Genomic DNA, 8,290 nt, shown 5'->3' with positions numbered 1-8,290 from the left:
GACTGGTTTAAAATGTTCAGTGCTCATGCGACAAGGAACCTGGGGCGACTTTTGTTCAATTTATTTCACAGCAAAAAATAGTCTCCAAAATAATGTTTCCACCCGTGCTCGAACTGGAGACATTTCGCGTGTATGGCAAACGTGATAACCACAACACTACAGTTAAAGTAATCTTAGATATAAAACCAGAGCTTTAACCTACAGAGCTGGCCGATACTTCAGGAGCTGGCTTTACGAGAATAGAATGATGGTGCTATATTTCGGAAGGCTGTGAGTTTGGCAGGAATTGATCTCGTGTTTCACAGACTTTACACATCGGAACAGGAGATGGCCATTTAGCAGCGAGTGGTTTGGATCTGGAATGCACGGCTTGAAAGGGCGGTGGAGGCAGACTCAATCTTATCTTTCAGACGGGAGTTGGATAAGGGTCTGAAGGAAAAACAATTGCAGAGCGACAGAGAAAGAGCGGGGGAGTGGGACTCGCTGAGAGTCGGCACGGGCTCGATTGTCCGAATGGCCTTCCGTGCTGTAACCATTCCATTATTCGATAAGTTAGTGACACATTTCATAGTGTGGGTGGGAGCACAACATTGCAAAGGGACATGGATTGAGTCGGCAAAACTAGAGGCATCTGATTCAGGAGATTCGTGGCGCGGTGAAATTTCGGAGTTCAATGACTTTGAAAGGAACATTTTTGTTTTGTGCCGTTTCGTTCAGAGGTTTTCCATGAAAGCAACATTAAATGAAAAGAAATACAATCGCCCAACGTGGGGCTCGAAACCACGACCCTGAGATTAAGAGTCTCATGCTCTACCGACTGAGCTAGCCAGGCTTCTGCCCAACGCAGGTTTTTATCACTCATTGCAGTCAGGCGCCTGTTGGCTCCGCCCCAGATGTTGAATCTTGCTGTTGAAAAACTGCCAGGGTCTTCTTGAATGGTGGACCAGGCTCGAGGGGACGAATAGCCAACTCCGGCCCCGAATCCTTACGTGTTTATGATTAGCTCCTTCAGGGTAAACGAGCCAATGAAGTACAGCGGAAACGTTACAAGGACACCCTCAAAGTCTCCCTGGTAAAGTGCGACATCACCACTGACACCTGGGAGACCCTGGCAGAAGACCGCGCGAGGTGGAGAAAGTCCATCCGGTTGGGCGTTGAGCTCTTTGGGTCTTGACGCAAGGAGCATGAAGAGACCAAGCGCAGGCAGCGGAAGGAGCACGCGGCAAACCAGTCCCACCGACCCCTTCCCTCGACGTCTGCCTGTCCCACCTGCAACAGGGTCTGTGGCTCTCCTACCGGACTGTTCAGCCATCAAAGGACTCACTTTTGGATGGAAGCAAGTCCTCCTCGATCCCGAGAGACTTCCTCTGATGGTGTCTATGATTTGCGGTACACTGCGGAAACATCTCAACTTTCAGCACCAGATTACCAGAATTAAACCCAATGGCATCGGCACAAAAGCTCCTCATCTGCTCAGAGCAAAATATATCATATGACAATAGAATTTTATGAATTAATTAATGGTGTTTAAATCAATGGTTCTTTTTTTTTGCATAGGAGATGCATAAAGATGTGTAAAATAGATGAACTATTTTTTTATAAGGTTTTGAATTATAAGTACAATTTCCCTGACCGCAAATCGAACCGGGGCCGCGACGGTGAGAGCGCTAAATCCTAACCACGAGACCATCAGGAAACCCAGTTTGGACACAGAAGCAGTGGTTTTGTCGAGGTTCACATCGAGCAGCTCCGTAACTCAGTACTCTCTGCTCTACGGGCTGTGACGAGGGTCACACACATCACCTGTTGCTGGAGGGCTATCAACTCACTCAAAGTGACTACGACGTGATTTGAACACGTAATCTTCGGATCTGAAGTCAGACACACTACCGTTGCTCCATCAGACCCACACAGTGAACTGGAGATGTTTGTCTATATGAAGGTTCTGTAATACAAGGGGCTTTAAAATCTCCGCCCATTCCCACCAGGTATTAGAAGCAGCGCTCACCTGACAAGCACCGTATAGTTTCTTCTTAAACTTTTCTTTTGCTTTCACGGGAAACCATCATAAATTAACCCCTCACCTTCTTTTGCACAATCAAACAAATGCTAACTCAGGAACAGTCCTTACTTCAATCATTTGTCTTGTGCTTTGCATCTTAACTCGAAAACCATATCCCATTTTACTCACGGTATTGTAGCTTTCTGGTTCAAAATCTTTATTGCCGATGACACCACGAATCTGGTGCAACTTTTATCAAATTTAACAGCACCGGTTATTCCTACCGTGCACACAAAATATAATCAGTAGTGAAGATAAAATCCCACCGTGCGTATTTTCAGATTCAACGCAGCAGCATTTCAAATAAATTTTACACTGAAAAGATTTTCAAGTGTTGCTTGTATTTGTGTCTTTAATTAAACTTTGTGGCGTCTGACTCCCATTCATGCCACTGCTGAATAAGAACGGAGTATTTACATTGACTCGACTGCACTGCCCCTGATATTTGTGAGCTCATCCTTTATATTCAGTGCTTTCTCGCCCTTTGATGGGCTGCAGCGTAGCGGATATCACGTTGGCCTCACATCGAGTACTGTTGAGGGGGATGACTCATCAGGGGAGGGCAGCAGCAGCCAAGTTCATGGCACCATGGCTGGCTCTGCTGCACAGAAGGGCAGGAAAAAGAGTGGGACAGCGATAGTGATAGGGAATTCGATTGTAAGGTGAATAGATATGCGTTTCTGCGGCCGCAACCGAGACTCCAGGATGGTATGTTGCCTCACTGGTGCAAGGGTCAAGGATGTCTTGGAGCGGGTGCAGGACATTCTGAAAATGGAGGGTGATCAGCCAGTTGTAGTGGTGCACATTGGTACCAAAGATTTAGGTAAAAAAAAGGGATGAGGTCCTACGAGATGAATTTAAAGAGCTAGAAGCTAAATTAAAACGTAGGACCTAAAAAGTAGTAATCTCGGGATTGCTACCAATGCCACGTGCTAGTCAGAGGAGAAATCGCAGGATAGCTCAGATGAATACGTGGCTGGAGCAGTGGTGCAGCAGGGAGGGATTCAAATTCCTGGGGCATTGGAACCGGTTCTGGGGGAGGTGGGACCAGTACAAACCAGACGGTCTTCACCTGGGAAGGTCCGGAACCAAAGTCCTAGGGGAGAGTCTTTGCTAGTGCTGTTGGGGAGGAGTTAAACTAATATGGCAGGGGGATGGGAACCAATGCAGGGAGACAGAGGGAAACAAAATGGAGACAGATTCAAAAGACAGAAAGGAGATGAGTAAAAGTGGAGGGCAGAGAAACCCAAGGCAAAAACCAAAAAGTGCCACTGTACATCAAAATTCTAAAAGGTCAAAGTGTAATAAAAAGGCAAGCCTGAAAGCTCGGTGCCTCAATGCGAGGAGTATTCGAAACGCAGGAGAGGGCTCTGAGCTAGAGTGGTTGAGAGCGCAGAGAAACAGGACCCCAAGAAAGAATGCAAAAGGCAGGAGGCAACAGAGCAGAGTAGCACTGGGGTAAGTGTAAACCACAAGGTGATAGGAAGGGACAATATGTATGAATATAAAGGGGCTGCAGGAGGGGTCAAAACTAAAAATCATGGATTAAATACTAGTATTAAATACTTTACCTAAATGCACGCAGCATTCAAAATAAAGTAAATGCGTTGATGGCACAAATCATGACAAATAGGTATGATTTGGTGGCCATTACAGAAACGTGGTTGCAGGGTGGCGAAGACTGGGAATTAAACATACAGGGGTAGCTGACAATTCGGAAAGATAGACAAGAAGGGAAAGGAGGTGGGGTAGCTCTGTTAATAAAGGATGATATCAGGGCAGTTGTGAGAGATGATATTGGCTCTAATGAACAAAATGTTGAATCATTGTGGGTGGAGATTAGAGACAGTAAGGGGAAAAAGTCACTGGTGGGCCTAGTTTATCGGTGGGGCGGGCAATAATCAAGGGAATAATGGAGGCATGTGAAAAAGGAACGGCAGTAATCATGGGGGATTTTAACCTACATATTGATTGGTCAATTCAAATCGCACGGGGTCGCCTGGAGGAGGAATTCATAGAATGCATACAGGATTGTTTCTGAGAACAATATGTTACAGAACCGACAAGGGAGCAAGCTATCTTAGATCTGGTCCTGTGCAATGAGACAGGAATAATAAACAATCTCCTAGTAAAAGATCCTCTCGGAATGAGTGATCACAGTTTGGTTGAATTTGTAATATAGATTGAGGGTGAGGAAGTAATGTCTCAAACGAGCACACAATGCGAAAACAAAGGGGACTACAGTGGGATGAGGGCAGAGTTGGCTAAAGTAGACTGGGAACACAGACTAAACGGTGGCACAATTGAGGTACAGCAGAGGACTTTGAAGGAGCTCTTTCATAGTGCACAACAAAAATATATTCCAGTGAAAAAGAAGGGCAGTAAGAGAAGGGATAACCTGCCGTGGATAACCAAGGAAATAAAGGAGAGTATCAAATTAAAAACCAATGCGTATAAGGTGGCCAAGGTTAGTGGAAAACAAGAAGATTGGGAAAATGTTAAACGACAGCAAACAATGACTAAGAAAGCGATAAAGAAAGGAAAGATAGATTATGAAATTAAACTTGCGCAAAACATAAAAAACAGATATTAAAATCTTTTACCGATATATAAAATGGCAAAGAGTGACTAAAGTAAATGTTGGTCCCTCAGAAGATGAGAAGGGGGATTTAATAATGGGAAATGTGGAAATGGCTGAGATCTTAAACAATTATTTTGCTTCGGTCTTCACAGTGAAAATTACAAAAACCATGCCAGAAATTGCTGGTCACAGGAATGTGGGAAGGGAGGACCTTGAGACAATCACTATCACTAGGCGGGTAGTGCTGGACAGGTTAATGGGACTCAAGGTAGAAAAGTTCCCTGGTCCTGATGAAATGCATCCCAGGGTATTAAAAGAGATGGCGGAAGTTATAGCAGATGCATTCGTAATAATCTTCCAAAATTATCTGGACTCTGGGGAGGTACCAGCGGATTGGAAAGCAGCTAATGTTACGCCTCTGTTTAAAAAAGGGGGCAGACAAAAGGCAGGTAACAATAGGCCGGGTAGTTTAACATCTGTCGTGGGGAAAACGTTTGAAACTATCATTAAGGAAGAAATAGCGGGACATCGAGATAGGCTTAGTGCACTCAAGCAGACACAGCATGGATTCATGAAGGGGAAATCATGTTTAACTAATTTACTGGAATTCTTTGAGGATATAACGAGCATGGTGGATAGAGGTGTACCGATGGATGTGGTGTATTTATATTTCCAAAAGGCTTTCGATGAGGTACCACACAAAAGGTTACGTCCGAAGATAGAGGTACGCGGAGTCAGAGGATATGTATTAGCATGGATCGAGATTTGGCTGGCGAACAGAAAGCAGAGAGTCGGGATAAATAGGTGCTTTTCAGGTTGGAAATCGGTGGTTAGTGGTGTGCCACATGGATCGGTGCTAGGACCACAACTGTATGCAATATACATAGATGACCTGGAAGAGGGGACAAAGTGTAGTGTAAAAGAATTTGCAGATGACACAAAGATTAGTGGGAAAGCGAGTTGTATAGAGGACACAGAGAGGCTGAAAAGCGATTTGGATAGGTTAAGCGAATGGGCTAAGGTTTGGCAGATGGAATACAATGTCGGAAAGTGTGAGGTCATCCACCTTGGGAAAAAAAACAGTAAAAGGGAATATTATTTGAATAGGGAGAAATTACAACATGCTGCGGTGCAGAGGGACCTGGGGGTTCTTGTGCATGAATCCCCAAAAGTTAGTTTGCAGGTGCAGCAGGTAATCAGGAAAGTGAATGGTATGTTCGCCTTCATTCCGAGAGGGATGTAGTACAAAAGCAGGGAGGTCCTGCTGCAACTGTATAGGGTATGGGTGAGGCCGCACCTGGAGTACTGTGTGCAGTTTTGGTCACCTTACTTAAGGAAGGATATACTGGCATTGGAGGGGTTACAGAGACGATTCACTCCTTGGTTCCGCAGATGAGGGGGTTATCTTATGATGATAGTTTGAGGAGACTGGGTATTTAGTCGGAGGAGTTCAGAAGGATGAGGGGTGATCTCATAGAAACATTTAAAATAATGAAAGGGATAGACAAAATAGAGGCAGAGAGGTTGTTTCCACTGGTAGGGGAGACGAGAACTAGGAGGCACAGCCTCAAAATACGGGGGAGCCAATTTAATACCGAGTTGAGAAGGAATTTCTTCTCCCAGAGGTTTGTCAATCTGTGGAATTATCTGCCAAGGAAGCAGTTGAGGCTAGCTCATTGAATATATTCAAGTCACAGATAGATAGATGTTTAACCACTAAGGGAATTAAGGGTTACGGGAACGGGCGGGTAAGTGGAGCTGAGTCCACGGCCAGATCAGCCATGATCTTGTTGAATGGCGGAGCATGCTCGAGGGGGAAGATGGCCTACTCCTCTTCCAGTTCTTATGTTTCTTATGTTTCTTATGGAGTAGGCGTCGACTACAACCAAAAACATTTTTGAAAGGACCTGCGTAGTCCTCATGTATGCGTGCCCAAGGCTTGGTGGGCCAGGACCAGGGGCTAAGATGGGCTTCCCTTGGCGCATTAGTCAGCTGGGCAAACGTGTTGCACCTGCGAACACAAAGTTCCAGATCTGCGTCTATCCCTGGACACCAAATGTGTGACTTGGCAATTGCCTTCCTCATGACAATGCCCGGGTGCTCATTGTGGAGTTCTCTGATGAACACCTCTCTGCCCATCTGGTTTCTACGCAGTTTCCCCACAGTAGGCAATCGGCCTGAATCGAGAGTTCATCCCTGCGCCGGTGAAATAGTTTAACTTCCTCAGGACATGCCCTGTACGTGGCAGCCCAGTCCCCATTCAGGACACATTTCTTGACGAGACACAATAGCGGGTCTCTATTTGTCCAGACTTTAATCTGCCGGGCTGTCACGGGTGAGCCTTCACTTCGGAATGCTTCAACAGCCATGACCATCTCAGCACCATGCTCGGTAGCCCCCTCAGTGGTGGCGAGTGGGAGCCTGCTGAGTGCATCGGCGCAATTTTTGGTGCCCGGTCTGTGCCGAATTGTGTAGTCATAGGCGGCTAACGTTAGTGCCCACCTCTGTATGCGGGCCGATGCATTTGCATTTATGGCCTTGTTGTCGGCCAAAAGGGACGTTAGGGGTTTGTGATCTGTCTCCAGCTCAAATTTCCAGCCAAACAAGTATTGGTGCATTTTCTTTACTGCATATACACATGCGAGCGCTTCCTTTTCTACCATCCCGTATCCTCTTTCTGCCTGGGACAGACTTCCGGAGGCCTAAGCTACCGGCTGTAACTGACCCTTGGCATTGACATGCTGCAACACATCCGACACCATCGGACGACGCATCGTTACACATGCTTCTTACATGGGTCATATAGCGTTAACAGAGTGTTGGAACATAACAAATTGCGTGCTCTGTTAAAAGTCCTTTCCTGGCTGTCCACCCAGACACATTCGCGACCTTTGCGGAGGAGCACGTGTAGCAGCTCCAGCAGTTTGCTCAATTTGGGAAGAAAGTTACCAAAATAGTTCAGGATCCCCAGGAACGAATGCAGCTCCGTCGTGTTACGGGGTCTGGGTGCTCTCTGGATCGCTTCCGTTTTGGAGGCAGTAGGGCTGATCCCGTCTGCTGCTACCCTCCTCCCAAGGAATTATCCCTCTGGAGCTGTGAAGATGCACTTCGCCTTTTTCAGTCGCAGCCCTATCCGGTCCAATATGCGTAGCACCTCCTCCAGGTTGTGGAGGTGTTCTTCAGTATCGTAACCCGTGATGAGGATGTCGTCCTAAAAAACCACCGTCCCTGGAATCGACTTGAGGAGGCTTTCCATATTTCATTATCAGATCGCAGCAACCTAGCGAATCCCGAACCGACATCTGTTGTACTCAAACAATCCCTTGTGTGTCGTGATGGTGGTCAGCTTCTTCGGCTCACTCGCCAGCTCGGGGGTCATGTCAGCTGAGGTCAGGTCTAATTTTGAAAAATGTTTGCCAACGGATAGCGTCGCAAAGAGGTCCTCCGCTTTCAGTAGCGGATACTGGTCTTGGGGTGACACCCGATTGATGGTGGCCTTGTAATCACCACATATCCTGACCGACCCATCCGCCTTGAGCACCGGCACAACCTGGCTCGCCCAGTCACTGAATTCGACTGGGGAGATGATGCCTTCCCTTAGCAGACGGTCCAGTTCGCCTTCTGTCGTTTCCCGCAAAACACACGGT

At 46.6% G+C, this 8,290-nt stretch overlaps 1 non-coding gene across 1 annotated transcript; it reads right to left on the bottom strand.

Moving 5' to 3' along the window:
• Window positions 1-759: 759 nt before the first annotated feature.
• On the bottom strand, window positions 760-832 carry trnak-cuu (transfer RNA lysine (anticodon CUU)). The gene has a single exon. It is a non-coding gene; the product is annotated as a tRNA-Lys (tRNA).
• Between the last annotated feature and the right edge of the window lie 7,458 nt (window positions 833-8,290).

Source organism: Pristiophorus japonicus, unplaced genomic scaffold (genome assembly GCF_044704955.1).
Source record: "Pristiophorus japonicus isolate sPriJap1 unplaced genomic scaffold, sPriJap1.hap1 HAP1_SCAFFOLD_66, whole genome shotgun sequence".
In the NCBI taxonomy this organism is placed as follows: Eukaryota; Metazoa; Chordata; class Chondrichthyes; family Pristiophoridae; genus Pristiophorus; species Pristiophorus japonicus.
Note: the sequence above shows the minus strand (reverse complement) of the source record. Positions and strands in the feature narration are given on the sequence as shown.